A 13,913-nucleotide genomic window follows, 5' to 3' on the forward strand; every position below is an offset into this window, starting at 1 on the left:
AAAATAGCTGGGGGCTGCACTCTGCGCGTGCGCCAAACAGAAGCGCGCTCCGTCGGGTGACACGTGACACAGCTGCCACCTAGAGGGAACCGCGAGGTGCATTGTGGGTGGGGGAGGAGTCACGGTTGGGACCTGAAGCCGCCTGCGTGGTGACCCAGGAAATCCTCGGGCTAAGCCGTAAGGTCCTTAAGTGAGTAACTTTGCCCTGGAGGAAAGTGGGTTCTACGAGGGGAGTTAAGAACAGACACTGAGTCCCAGCTACTCTAGAGGCTGAGGTGGGAGCATCGCTTGAGCCCAGGAGTTCAAGGCTGCCGTGAGCCGTAATCGTGTCACGCCACTATACTCCAACCTCCAGCCCGGGCGAAAGAGCAAGACCCCGAGACCCCTCCCATAAAAAAAATGAACACTGTACGAAACACTGCGGTTTCAGAGCTGGAAGAGACCTCAGACGTTCAATCCCTTTCCCACAATTCACCAGAAGAACTCGAGGAAAACTTCACCTTGCAGCTGTCTCAGTCTTTACAGTGCTTAGTTACAAAGACAGTCTTAACAGTCTCATCTCTCGCCCTGTAATTCAAGGTCATTTTTCATTATTTCTGTTTAATAATTGCAAATAATTTGGGTAAGAATTTCGTTGAGCCTCACAAATCGTTATTGAGTTGCACAGTGAGAATCTTACCACCCTTTTAAAGCCTTTTAACTTTATGGGTTCTTAGAAAACCACTCATCGTCATTATTAACATTCATTAAATGTTTCTCTTAAATCGTAGACGGTATTCCTAAATCAGGAATTTTAATAGATCAGAATGCATTCTGTTTTCCTAGACATCAATTAAAATATCATAACCTTGTACCGTCACACTGATCTTGGACTTCGACAATGAAAAAGAAAGGCTCAGAAAGATGGGTCCCGGAAGCAGCCCAGGAAAACAGGTAGTTATCAAGGTTAGAGCCATCACAAAGAAAGGAGTACCTCGCCATGTGATAAACCTACAACCCAAATACTAACCATACCATGGGTCATTATGGTCGTTTGAAGGGAGGAAAATGGTATGGGTGTATTCCTCTTGCAGAAAGACCCCATGTCTACTTTGGGTACAGTGAGGAGCCATTTTCCTGAGGCTAGGGGTAGGTGGGAGATATATGGACAATGGCGCTGGACTGAGAGCTTAAGATAACCTGTCCCTGGTGACTCCTGACCTGCAGCCTTGCTCCCTCTTTCCCTCTCACAGACTCCCTTCTTTGGATCAGGTGACACAAAGGATTTTTTTTCTGTTTTTTTGACACAGAGTCTTGGTTTGTTGCCCAAGCTGGAGGGCAGTGGTTTGATCACAGCTCAACTTAACTTCGACCTTAAGGTTCAAGAGACTCTCCTGCCTCAGTCTCAAGAGTAGCTAGCACCACAAACATGGGCCACCATACCCAGCTAATATTTTGTTTTTTGTAGAATGAGATCTTACTATATTGCCCAGGCTGGTCCCAAAGTGTTGACCTCAAGCAGTCCTCCTGCCTCAGTCTCCCAAAGTGCTGGGATCACAGGGGTGAGCCACCACTGATTTTTATTAGCATCAGTAAAAGAATAAATTTGATAAAATAAAATTTTTGGCCAGGCGTGGTGGCTCACACCTGTAATCCCAGCACTTTGGGAGGCCAAGGCGGGTGGACCAGGAGGTCAGGAGTTCAAGACCAGCCTGACCAACACGGTGAAACCCCCTCTAAAAATACAAAAATTAGCTGTGCATAGTGGCATGTGCCTGTAATCCCAGCTACTCAGGAGGCTGAGGCAAGAGAATCACTTAAACCCGGGAGGGGGAGTTTGCAATGAGAGGAGATCACGCTACTGCACTCCAGCCTGAGCAACAAAGGGAGACTCCGTCTCAAAAAAAAATGCGATGGTTAATTTTAAGTGTCAGCTTGACTGGATTAAGGAATACCTAGAAACCTGGTAAAGCTATTTTTGTGGTGTGTCTGTATGGGTATTTCTAGATATTAGCGTGTGAGTACAAGTGGGCTAGGTAGGGAAGATCCGCCCTCCGTGTGGCCAAGTACCATCCAGTCTGATGGGGACCCCAGGAAGAACAGAAGCAGAGAAAAGGTGAAAATGTCAGTTTATGCGCCAACGCTGGCTACATCCATCCTTCCTCTATTGTTGTTTTTGGACAACAACCCCAAGCTGCTCAGCCTTTGGAATCCTGGATTTATACCAGCAGCACCCTACCCCTACACCTTCCTCCTGGTTCTCAGGCCTTTGGCCTTGGACTGAGTTACATTATTGTCTTCGTTGGTCTAAACCTTGGGACTTGGACTGACCTACCAGAATCTCAGGGCCTCCAGTTTGCAGATGGCCTGTCAAGGAACTTAGTCTCCAAAATTGCAGGAGCCAGTTTCCCTAATAAATCCCAATGTCATAGTTCTTATCCCACAGGCCCACTTCTTTAGTTTAGTTTTGCTTTGTTTTTAGATATGAGGTCTTGCTCTGTCGCCCCAGCTATAGTACAGTGGCTCACTCCAGCCTCAAATTCCTGGGCTCTGGTGATTCTCCCAACTCAGCCTCCTGAGTACCTAGGATTATAGGTGGACACCACCATGCCCAGCTACTTTTTGATTTTTTGTTTCGTTTTGTTTGAGACAGAGTCTTACTCTTTCACCCAAGCTGGAGTGCAGTGGCGCGATCTCAGCTCACTGTAACCTTTGCCTCCCTGGTATCTGGGACCATAGATGTGCGCCACCACACCCAGCTCATTTTTGTATTTTTAGTAGAGACAAGGCTTTGCCATGTTGGCCAAGCTGGTCTTGAACTCCGGGATTCAAGTGACCCACCCACATCGGCCTCCCAAAGTGCTGGGATTACAGGCGTGAGCCACCTCACCTGCCTACTTTTTAAATTTTTTGTCGAGACAGGATCTTGCCGTATTGCCCAGGCTAATCTCGAACACCTAGCCTCAAGTGATCTTCCCACCTGAGCCTCTCAAAGTGCTGAGATTACAGGCAGGAGTCCCTTAACCAACTTCGAGAACTTGGGAAATAAGATGTGGTGGGTCCTTGCCACTGTGAGCCAGACGTGGGTGAGAACTTCATGTGTGACCCGGCCCCTATATATACCCACTCTAATAGGATATTATGACACTTTGGATAACAATGTCAATTTGGACCTTGTGTCCCACAGGTCTTAAAATATTTGGTTATTCCACTTTTCCCATTGTATAGGTACCAGAGCAAAAGTTCCCTTTGGAGAAGTATTAAGGGAATCATTAACAAATACTAACAAAAACAAGAAAAAAGGAAAACAAAACAAATACTGTAGTGTTAAACAATCCTTCCTGGAGACCTAGCTTCTCCTTCAATTAGATGACCTGAACTCAAATTTCTAGGTCTGAAAACTACCTCAGGTCTGGAAACTAGCCGAAGATGACTTTTTTTTTTTAATTGGGACAAATGCCTTCAGCCTCCTGATGATTCATATTTATTTATCTTGGTTGCATAGATTGAGCAGTACCCTTGTAGACTGCCCATCAATCTTGCCTCTAAGGATACCCAGTTGTATGAATCACGTATTTCTGCAGGTCAACCATTCTGACCTTATGCTAATTGTGCCACCTTGCTGCTGACAGTTAAGCATCACTAAAGTAGGAAACAAGGTCCAAACTGACACTACTTAAGGAGGGCAAGTAGTGATGGTGGGACCTCATCATCCCATTGCTATCATGGAGCTCATCTCTGTAGCTGCATCTGCCACTTTCACCCAAGGCCTGTAAAAGACAGCCAGTACCAAGCTGAGCCGTATCAGAGAAGTCAGAGGCAAATGGAAAAAGCAGTAATAGTGATTCTTTTTTTTTTTTTTCTTGAGATGGAGTCTTGCTCTGTTCCCCAGGCTGGAGTGCAGTGGCACAACCTTGGCTCGCTGCAACCTCCACCTCCCAGGTTCAAGTGATTCTCCTGTCTCAGCCTCCCAAGTAGCTGGGACTACAGTAGCATGCCACCACGCCTGGCTAATTTTTGTATTTTTAGTAGAGACGGGGGTTTCACCATATTGGCCAGGCTGGTCTTTAACTCCTGACTTCGTGATTCGACCACCTCGGCGTCCTAAGGTGCTGGGATTATAGGCATGAGCCACTGCACCTGGCCTAGGGCCATGCTACTCTTAATACCAACTCCTAGGTGGGGTGTGGTGGCTCACATCTATCATCCCAGCAATTTGGGAGGCTGAGGTGCAGGGATTGCTTGAGACTAGAAGTTCGAGACCAACCTGAGCAACATAATGAGACCTTGTCTCAATTAAAATAAAAATCAGGCCTGGAGCGGTGGCTCACACCTGTAATCCTAACACTTTGGGAGGCTGAGGTGGGTGGATCATCTGAGGTCGGGAGTTCGAGACCAGCCTGACCAACATGGAGAAACCCCATCTCTACTAAAAATACAAAATTAGCCGGGTATGGTGGCATGCGCCTGTAATCCCAGCTACTCAGGAGGCTGAGACAGGAGAATTGCTTGAACCTGGGAGGCGGAGGTTGCAGGGAGCCAAGATTGCGCCATTACACAAGAGCAATAAGAGCCAGGGCAACAAGAGCAAAACTCCATCTCAAAAAAATAAAATAATAAAATAAAAATCAGGCCAGGTGCAGTGACTCACACTTGTTTTTTTTTTTTTTTTTTTTTTTGAGACGCGGTCTCGCTCTGTCACCCAGGCTGGAGTGCAGTGGCCGGATCTCAGCTCACTGCAAGCTCTGCCTCCCGGGTTCACGCCATTCTCCGGCCTCAGCCTCCCGAGTAGCTGGGACTACAGGCGCCCGCCACCTCGCCCGGCTAGTTTTTTGTATTTTTTAGTAGAGACGGGGTTTCACCGGGTTAGCCAGGATGGTCTCGATCTCCTGACCTTGTGATCCACCCGTCTCAGCCTCCCAAAGTGCTGGGATTACAGGCTTGAGCCACCGCGCCCGGCCAGTGACTCACACTTGTAATCCCAGCACTTTTGGAAGCCGAGATGGGCGGATCACTTGAGGTCAGGAGTTCATAGACCAGCCTGGCCAACATGGTGAAACCACATCTCTACTAAAAATACAAAAATTAGCCAGGCATGGTGGCAGGTGCCTATAATCCCAGCTACTCGGGAGACTGAGGCACAAGAATTGCTTGAACCCGGGAGGCAGAGGTTGCAGTGAGCTGAGAGCATGCCACTGCACTCCAGCCTGGGCGACAGAGCAAGACTCAGTCTCAAAATTAATTAATTAATTAAATTTAATTAAAAATAAAAAAATGTAAACAATATTTAAATTAGAGACAATGTCTCATTACGTTGCCCAGGTTGGTCTTGAACTCCTGGGCTCAAGCAATCCACCTGCATCAGCCTCCCAAAGTCCTGGGATTACGGGTATGAGCTACTATGCCCAGCAAGTTATTTTTAAAGGAATCAAATATATATATATATATATATATATATAAGGTCCTTGTCCTAATCATCAGCTTTTTCTGCTCTCTAGCAGCCAGAGATGAGACTCTTTATTTTTTATTTTATTTTATTTTTTTTTTTTTTTGAGATGGAGTCTCACTCTGTTACCCAGGCTGGAGTGCAGTGGCGCGATCTCGGCTCACTGCAAGCTCCGCCTCCCGGGTTCACGCCATTCTCCTGCCTCAGCCTCCGGAGTAGCTGGGATTACAGGCGCCCGCCACCACACCCGACTAATTTTTTGTATTTTTAGTAGAGACGGGGTTTCACCGTGTTAGCCAGGATGGTCTTGATCTCGTGACCTCGTGATCCTCCCGCCTTGGCCTCCCGAGACTCTTTATATACTGCCAAGGATGCCCTTCAGCTTTCACATTTAACCTACATTGGGGATTAATCACTCTCAGCCTTTCATTGTCTTTCTCCAGTATCTAAGTAGAAGCTGTTAATGTTTTACCTACCACCAGTGAGAGAGTCCTCATTGCTGGCTAGATAACAGGTGATCCAGATCTAAAAATCACATTTTTGAATCTGCTTGGATAATTCTTGGATCCCCGTTGTCACAGGTTGCATTGCCCATGAAGCCAACTCTGAGATGAAGATCTGCATGCAAGAAGTTTGCAAGAATCCAGCCAAGCATGGTGGCTCATGCCTTTAATCCCAGCACATTGGAAGGCCAAGGCAGGAGGATCGCTTAAGCCTAGGAGTTTGAGACCAGCCTGGGCAACATAGTGAGACCCCTAGCTCTCTTAAAAACAAAATAAAAAGTTTTTTTAAAAAAGAAGTTTGCAGCCAGGTGTGGTGGCTCACACCTATAATCTAAGCACTTTGGGAGGCCAAGGTAGGCGGATCACTTGAGATCAGGAGTTTGAGACCAGCCTGGCCTACATGGCAAAACCCCATCTCTACTAAAAATAAAAAATTTGCTGGATGTGGTGGCGGGCACCTGTAATCCCAGCTACTGGGGAGGATGAGGCAGGAGAATCACTTGAACGGAGGTTGCAGTGAGCTGAGATTAAATTCCAGCCTGCACGACAAGAGCGAAACTCCCTCTCAAAAAAAAAAAAAGGCTGGGCGCAGTGGCTCACACCTATAATCCCAGCACTTTGGGAGGCCGAGGAGGGTGGATCATGAGTTCAGGAGATCAAGACTTTCCTGGATAACACAGTGAAACCCCGTCTTTGCTAAAAATACAAAAAATTAGCCAGGCGTGGTGGCGGGTGCCTGTAGTCTCAGCTACTCGAGAGGTTGAGGCAGGAGAGTGGCGTGAACCTGGGAGGCAGAGCTTGCAGTGAGCTAAGATTGCGCCACTGCATTCCAGCCAGGGCGACAGAACAAGACTCCGTATCAAAAAAAAAAAAAAAAAAAAAAAAACAAGTTTGGAAGATTCCTGTAAGGATCCACACCTGTGGGAGAGTAAAGGCAGCAGGTTGGGCAGAGGAGGAAGTTGAACTGCCATTCAGTTACAACAGATTCCTAAAGCAATGATGGAGGAACTCTGGTGATGAGGTGTCCCTTCAGAGTTGTCCTGAATTGAGGTAAAGGGGTTGGAACTTTATTCTCCCATATCAACAAGAATTTGGATCTTGGCTTCCACAGGAGGAGGGAAGAGGCAGCTGTCTTTTAGCCACAAGCAATCCCTGGAGAGGGATGCATTGGAGAGCTGTTACCCACAGAACTTCCAATAGCTCTAGTATTAGGGGAAGGGGAAGGAATCTGGGCAGCCCAACATAGCATCCTCTACAGGTGTCCTAAAGTGCCTTCCATGAGATGGACAATGATACAGAAATAGAGTAGATGGTGACACTGTGCCCCAAGAATCTAAACCTTAAAGAAGTTTGGGTTTTCTGGCTGAGCGTGGTGGCTTACGCCTGTAATCCCAGCACTTTGGGAAGCCAAAGCAGGCAGTTCATGAGGTCAAGAGATCAAGACCATCCTGGCCAACATGGTGTAACCCCGTCTGTACTAAAAATACAAAAATTAGCCAGGCGTGTGGTGGCACGCGCCTGTAGTCCCAGCTATTCAGGAGGCTGAGGCAGGAGAATCACTTGAACCCGGGAGGTGGAGGCTGCAGTAAGTCAAGGTCGCGCCACTGCACTCCAGCCTGGGTGACAGAGCGAGACACTGTCTCAAAAAAAAAAAAAAAGTTTGGGTTTTCATGAGAGAGTGGGTAAATTATGATCTGAGAGAAGTAGTGAAGAGTGAAGGTGAAGGAGACATCAGTCCTGTTCTCTTGGCCTTAAAGTACCTCGGTAGCAAGGGTTATCAAACACCGCCTTTTTAAATTTTTTTGAGATGGAGTCTCACTCTGTTGCCCAGGCTGGAGTGCAGTAGCACGACCTTGGCTTACTGCAACCTCTGCCTCCCAGGTTCAAGCGATTCTCCTGCCTCAGCCTCCTGAGTAGCTGGGACTACAGGTGCCCACCACCACACCCGGCTAATGTTTGTATTTTTAGTAGAGACGAGGTTTCACCATGTTAGCCAGGCTGGTCTCAACCTCCTGACCTCATGATCCACTGGGATTACAGATGTGAGCCACTGCGCCCAGCCAAACACCCCTTTCTTTCTTGGAATGGTGATTAATTGAAAACAATTTTGAATGTATTGTTTTCTTTATGGTAGTTTATCAATGGCTATGCCTCTCCAGGAGCCTCCGAGTGTGAAAGCAGAGTCAGAGTTGCACTGTGTGTGTGTGTGTTTGAACCTCCTTTTCAGTGATTCTCAAACTCTAAGGGCATCCCCTGAGGAGCTTCTTAAAATTATAGGTGGTGGGCCCAAACTCCAGAGATTGATTCAGTAGGTTTGAAGTGGAACCCAAGTGTTGATAACTGTACAGGTGGCCACACTTTGAGAAGCGTGACATCTCAAAGCCTCTTTTCTCAGCTACGTCTGAATTCTGGGAGAAGGCAGACAGGTGTCCAGTGTTCTATGGTCAGAAGAAAGAAACATATCCAAATATTCAACAGCATGTGTGGTCTGTCACCCCCGCTACTCACCCCAGTGTGAGATAAAATGTGCCTATGGTTGAGAAAGAATAAGCAGCCTCGTATGAGAGAGGAATCTCAGGGTAGCTTCACAGGGTGCCAAGAGTCAGCCAAGGAAATTGTTCTGAACTCTGTAAGACACATGACCCCCTCCACTTTCCTGAAATAAAATTAATAGAGAATAGAATCTGATCACACAGGTAATTTTGAAAAATATCAATTAATGCCCCAACTGAAATATAAAAGGAGAAATCAAAGGGAAAAAATGCTTATAACAAAAGATGTATTTTGAGGATTTGGGAAGTTTATGAATCACAGATTAGGGGGTTCAGAAGGCACAAAGGAAAGGTTTGAGAGGAAAAAAGTTAGTGGAAAAGAAGCAGTGAGCTGTATAGTAATGAGGATAAATAGGAGAATGATTATTGGAGGGGCTTTTATTTTAGATGGCAAGAATAACAACTGGAGATAATCTGGCTATTAGATTATCATTAACATAAATAGCCTCAGGAATCCTCAGGTGAGTGGAGAAAGAGGTAAGTGAACACCCGGGCCATAATCTATAATGGACAGCAGTCTCCAACCCATGGGCTATAGCTGGCTGCCACACCTCCCTTTTAGTGTGATAAAGTATGTATAATACAAAATATGCATTTTAAATATTTTAAGTATATAATTCAATGGCATTAATTACATTCAAACTGTTAATACGACTATCAACACTACCTCTATCCAAACTTTGTTTTTTTTTAATCACCCAAACTGAAACTCTGGGATCATTAAGCAATAACTTCCCATTTCCCCCTTTTCACTTAACTCCTGGTAACCTCTAATCTACTCCTACAGTGAGATTTCCTGGATAGGGTAACACCAGATCAGTCTTACAGATGAGGTAAAAATGATAGAGGAGATGGGGGTGAGAATAGGACACAGGACCTTCTAGAAAAAGAGGACAATGTAGGCCATAGTGTCTGTAGGGGACCATTGTATGTGGCAGGAAGTTGCAAACGAGGAATTCTAGGATTGGCTAGGAGGCTAGTTATATAAACAGGAAGAATCTGTTTCCTTGATCTACTCTGAGTTCCCTGACATAAGAATTTCTGAATCCCGCCGGACGCGGTGGCTCACGCCTGTAATCCCAGCACTTTGGGAGGCCGAGGTGGGTGGATCACAAGGTCAGGAGATCAAGACCATCCTGCCTAACACATTGAAACCCCTTCTCTACTAAAAATAGAAAAAAAAATTGGCCGGGTGTGGTGGTGGGCACCTGTAGTCCCAGCTACTCAGGAGGCTGAGGCAGGAGAATGGCGTGAACCCAGGACGTGGAGCTTGCAGTGAGCCAAGATCACACCACTGCACTCCAACCTAGGTGACAGAGCGAGACTCCGTCTCAAAAAAAAAAAAGAATTTCTGAATCCCAGCACTTTGGGAGGCCAAGGTAGGTAGATCACAAGGTCAGGAGATTGAGACCATCCTGGCTAACACGGTGAAACCCCATCTCTACTAAAAAAAATACAAAAAATTAGCTGGGTGTGGTGGCAGGTGCCTGTAGTCCCAGCTACTCCAGAGGCTGAGGCAGGAGAATGGTGTGAACCTGGGAGATGGAGCTTGCAGTGAGCCGAGATCGCGCCACTGCACTCCAGCCTGCTGCACTCCAGCCTGGGTGACAGAGCGAAACTCCATCTCAAAAAAAAAAAAAAAAAAGTATTTCTGTATCTGGAAAGCTAAGTATGTCGTCATCCTTTCTGGCCTTGCCTAGGTAGTTAATTATCTTATTTTCTTCTGCTGAAATTTCTAGTTTTGGCCTACTCAAATTGAATTTTTTAATTTTTTAATTTTGTTTTTGAGGTGGAGTCTTGCTGTCACTCAGGCTGGAATGCAGTGGCGCTGTAGGAGGATGAGACAAAACTCTTCAGACACCGAGTTAAAGAAAGAAGGGGTTTATTCGGCCGGGGGCATTGGCAAGACTCCTGTCTCAAGAGCTGAGCTCCCTGAATGAGCAATTCCTGTCCCTTTTAAGGGCTCACAACTCTAAGGGGGTGCATGTGAGGGGGTCGTGATTGATTGAACAAGCAGAGGGCATGTGACTGGGGACTGCATGCACCGGTAATTAGATTGGAACAAAACAAGACAGGGATTTTTACAGTGCGTTTCTATACGATGCCTGTAATCTATAGATAACATAACCGATTAGGTTAGGGGTCAATCTTTAACTTCCAGGCCCAGGGTGTGGCACCGGGCTGTCTGCCTGTGGATTTCATTTCTGCCTTTTTTACTTCTTCTTTCTTTGGAGGCAGAAATTGGGCATAAGACGATATGAGGGGTGGTCTCCTCTCTTAGTGCGATCTCGGCTCACTGCAACCTCTGCCTCCTGGGTTCAAGCGATTCTTCTGCCTCAGTCTCCCGAGTAGCTGGGACTACAGGTGTGCACCACCATACCCAGCTAATTTTTGTATTTTTAGTAGAGATGGGGTTTCACCATGTTGTTCTCGAACTCCTGACCTCAGGTGATCTGCCTGCCTCAGTCTCCCAAAGTGCTGCGATTACAGGTGTGAGCCACACCTGGCCTGAATTGAATTTTTTTATTTTTTATTTCTCGAGATGGAGTCTTGCTCTGTCACCCAGGCTGGAGTGCAGTGGCGTGACCTTGACTCACTGCAACGTCCACCTCCTGGGTTCAAGTGATTCTTCTGCCTCAGCCTCCTGAGTAGCTGGGACAACAGGCACGTGCCACCACATACCCGGCTAATTTTTATATTTTTAGTACAGACGTGGTTTCACCATGTTGGCCAGGATGGTCTCGATCTCCTGACCTCGTGAACCACCTGCTTTGGCTTCCCAAAGTGCTGGGATTACAGGCGTAAACCACTGTTGCCCAGCCAGAAAACCCTCTCTACCATAGAGCTCAACCTTTAGCACATTCAAGAAGTATTCACAAAATAAAGTATATACAATTTAAAATTTAGCTGCTCAAAAAAGATGTCATCATATAGACAGTAGGGCAAAATGCCCACTAAAAAAATTAGTTCTACAATTACAGTGAATTTGACATCAATCAGTAAACGTGTTTATAATCGTAACACAGTCCTTACTAACAATGTAATCAAGGCTTTTTTTTTTTTTTGAGACGGAGTTTTGCTCGTTGCCCAAACTGGAGTGCAATGGCGCAATATCGGCTCACCTCAACCTCCACCTCCCGGGTTCAAGAGATTCTCCTGCCTCAGCCTCCTGAGTACCTGGGATTATGCGCATGTGCCACCACGCCCAGCTAATTTTTGTATTTTTAGTAGAGACGAGGGTTTCTTCATGTTGGTCAGGCTGGTCTCAAACTCCTGACCTCTTGATCCACCCACCTCGGCCTCCCAAAGTACTGGGATTACAGGCGTGAGCCACCGCAGCCGGCCAATAATTTCTTAAAATCATCTAGTATCCAGCTTTCAAATTTCTTAGTCTCATATATATATTTTTATATTTAGTTTGCGCAAAACAAAATCAAAATAAAGCCTTTTACATCCTTTAAATCTACAACTGTCTCCCCCTCCCCTTCCTTTTTTACTTAATATTTTCTCACTGAATAAACTGGGTGACTTGTCCTATAGAATTTCCCATATTCTGGAATTGGCAGATAGTATCCCCTTGGTGTCATTTAACATGTTCTTTTCTTTTTGGTTTGAGTCAGGGTCTCGCTCTGTCACCCAGGCTGGAATGCAGTGGAATGATCACAGCTCATTGCAATCTCAAACTTCTGGGCTCAGGTGATCATCTTGCCTCAGCCTCCCCAGTAGCTGGGACTACAGGCGTGTGCCACCACATTCAGCTAATTGTTTAATTTTTTTTGTAGAGATGGGGTCTCGCCACGTTGCCAAGGCTGGTCTCAAATTCCTGGCCTCAAGCGACCCTTCTGCCTCAGCATCCCAAAGTGTTGGAATTTCAGGCATGAGCTACTGTCCCTGGCCTGAAAATGTACTTTAAAGAAGACCTTACTTGAATACTGGAAATATTTAAGATTTAAAGAAGAGCAAGGATTGTGTATTTGAAAGTAATTGATACAGAATTGTCCATGCAGCTACAGAACCACCTCAATCTACAAGTACATCATGTGTTGTACTGCAAAATGTTTGACAAACCTTGTAGCTGATGATTTCAATTTACTCCACAAAGTATCTAGTAAAGGGTGACTGCAATGAACCAAGCAAGAGGAGAAAATAATCATAGACACAACAGCTGGAATATTGCTTTAAATGTAAATCAGATCAAGTGACTCTTCTGCTCTCAAACTCTAATGGCTTTCCTTCGAACTTAGAATACAATAAAAAATTGGTAGCACACTATGGCTTCCGTGGCACTAGGATAAAGCTCTACCTACCTCTCTGACCTTATTTCCTACCACTTTCCTCCTCTCACTGTGCTCCAAACTCCTTGCTCTTCCTAAAGCATGCCAAGATTGTTCCTGCCTGGGGCCTCTGCGCTTGCTGTTCCACACACCTGAAAGTCATTTTCTCCCAAGTAATCAGTTCACTTCCTCACTTCATTTTAGGCTTTTGTTCAGTGTCATCCTCTCAGAGCCCCTCTTAACTACCCTATATAAAACAGCACCCTACCATATTCCTCCCTTTTCATCTCCTTACCCTGGTTTACTGTTTAGTCTCCAGGACATATAACAAGCTGCCATTGTACTATAAACTAATTGGTTTCTTTCCCCCACTGGGATATAAGCTCTGTGACAGTGAAGACTTTTGCTCACTTCTCCAGTATCTACTAGGTGCCACACAAATATCTGACTACATTTAATCAACAATCTAATTTACTGTTCCCAAACTATATTAAATAGGTAGTATTGCTATCCTCACTTTACAGTTTGCAGGAAAACTATCGGCGTACAAACCTTAAGACCTGAGAACAAACTGAGAGAACAAGAAGTCTGGACTTGATGACTATCACCGAAACAAGTAAATGAAAGCGAAGTCGTCTGATTAGTATGGAAGGGAAACCCAAGCCATACAAGAACACCAACTAAAATTTGGGCCACGCAGGAAGAAGGCAGATGGAACTGATGCTGGATAACAGGCTGTTTCCTAATGACAGGACCTTATGTTACCCTCATAATTACCCCGTGAGGTAGGCAAAGCAGGCATTGTATTACACAATCATTAACAAGCAGGACGGGAACGGCCAGGCTTCGCAGCCAGGAGCGATCGCCTGTTTCGCTCCGCGCTCATGGGTTTGGACAGTTACATAATTAACACCCTAACCCTGGGGCTTCCCGCAGCCCCCCGGCGGGGCTCAAGTCACTGGCCTCCCGACCGGAAGCGGACCCCAGGAGAACCACGGCGGTTGGTTACTCCAGGAAAATTCCTGCGCGGGGCGTGGACTGAGGAGTCACTGAGTATTACGCAAATTGCGCGAGCGCGCGGGAAAAGCGATTGGTCAGTCCGGAGAGAGAGGTGTGTCCTGGCGGGCTTGTATCTCCTCCGATTGGCCGACAGGCTGAC

At 46.1% G+C, this 13,913-nt stretch overlaps 1 long non-coding RNA gene across 1 annotated transcript; it reads left to right on the forward strand.

Annotated features, from left to right (window-relative positions):
• The first annotated feature begins 109 nt into the window (after positions 1-109).
• LOC144333444 (uncharacterized) lies at positions 110-12,749 on the forward strand. Its single transcript, XR_013402097.1, has 3 exons — positions 110-190; positions 12,101-12,176; positions 12,263-12,749. It is a non-coding gene; the product is annotated as an uncharacterized LOC144333444 (long non-coding RNA).
• Positions 12,750-13,913: the final 1,164 nt, after the last annotated feature.

This window comes from Macaca mulatta, chromosome 12, assembly GCF_049350105.2.
Source record: "Macaca mulatta isolate MMU2019108-1 chromosome 12, T2T-MMU8v2.0, whole genome shotgun sequence".
Taxonomy (NCBI): domain Eukaryota; kingdom Metazoa; phylum Chordata; class Mammalia; order Primates; family Cercopithecidae; genus Macaca; species Macaca mulatta.